Below are 666 nucleotides of genomic sequence, written 5' to 3' on the forward strand. Positions count from 1 at the left end.
TTGCCCCTCAAAAACTGTCCTTAAATATTCAAGGCCATCATTATCTAATTAACTAGAAATAGACAGGGATATTGTACTAATGCTGTGTCTGTGTCCATTCTCATTTTTCTCCTAAAGCAGAAATGAACCGCTTCTACAGTCCAAAGCTTCCTGATTTTCAGGAAGTCATTTCAGTATTTCTCATCTATGTATTTTTCTGTTAATTCCATTATCATTTGCTAAATGTTTTATGATACACTACTTACCTTGGTCCACACCTTTAAGACGTTTGTGTGCATCTTGCTATACTAGAGATTTCACAAATAAATCACTTATGAAGGCTAAAACAAGCTTACAAAAGCAAGTGAAAGATTAAGTTTTCAGTAGACTCTCAGTTATGATGATGATGGGGGCTATACAAATACTTAGCTATACAGAATACCCAGACTCCTGAAGTTTCCAAAAAGTTGATTGATACACTTGTTTTTAGAATGCTGTTGGCATACTCAACAGTCTGTTACTGTGTGTGTATAGGACCTGGCACAATGGGGCCCATTCCCAATTAGTGCTTAAGTGATACTGCAGTAACAAAAATACAGCTATATTGTCCATATTTAACATAAAAACTTAGCACAGTCACTTGCAAAGAAGCTTTCCCTTAATCCCACATTCTATTTCCTAGTATGA

At 35.6% G+C, this 666-nt stretch overlaps 1 protein-coding gene across 3 annotated transcripts in view; it reads left to right on the plus strand.

Moving 5' to 3' along the window:
- COL4A4 (collagen type IV alpha 4 chain) overlaps window positions 1-666 on the plus strand; it is a 130,677-nt gene that overhangs the window by 104,952 nt on the left and 25,059 nt on the right. The window lies entirely within an intron of this gene.

This window comes from Chrysemys picta, chromosome 9 (assembly GCF_011386835.1).
Source record: "Chrysemys picta bellii isolate R12L10 chromosome 9, ASM1138683v2, whole genome shotgun sequence".
Taxonomy (NCBI): Eukaryota; Metazoa; Chordata; order Testudines; family Emydidae; genus Chrysemys; species Chrysemys picta.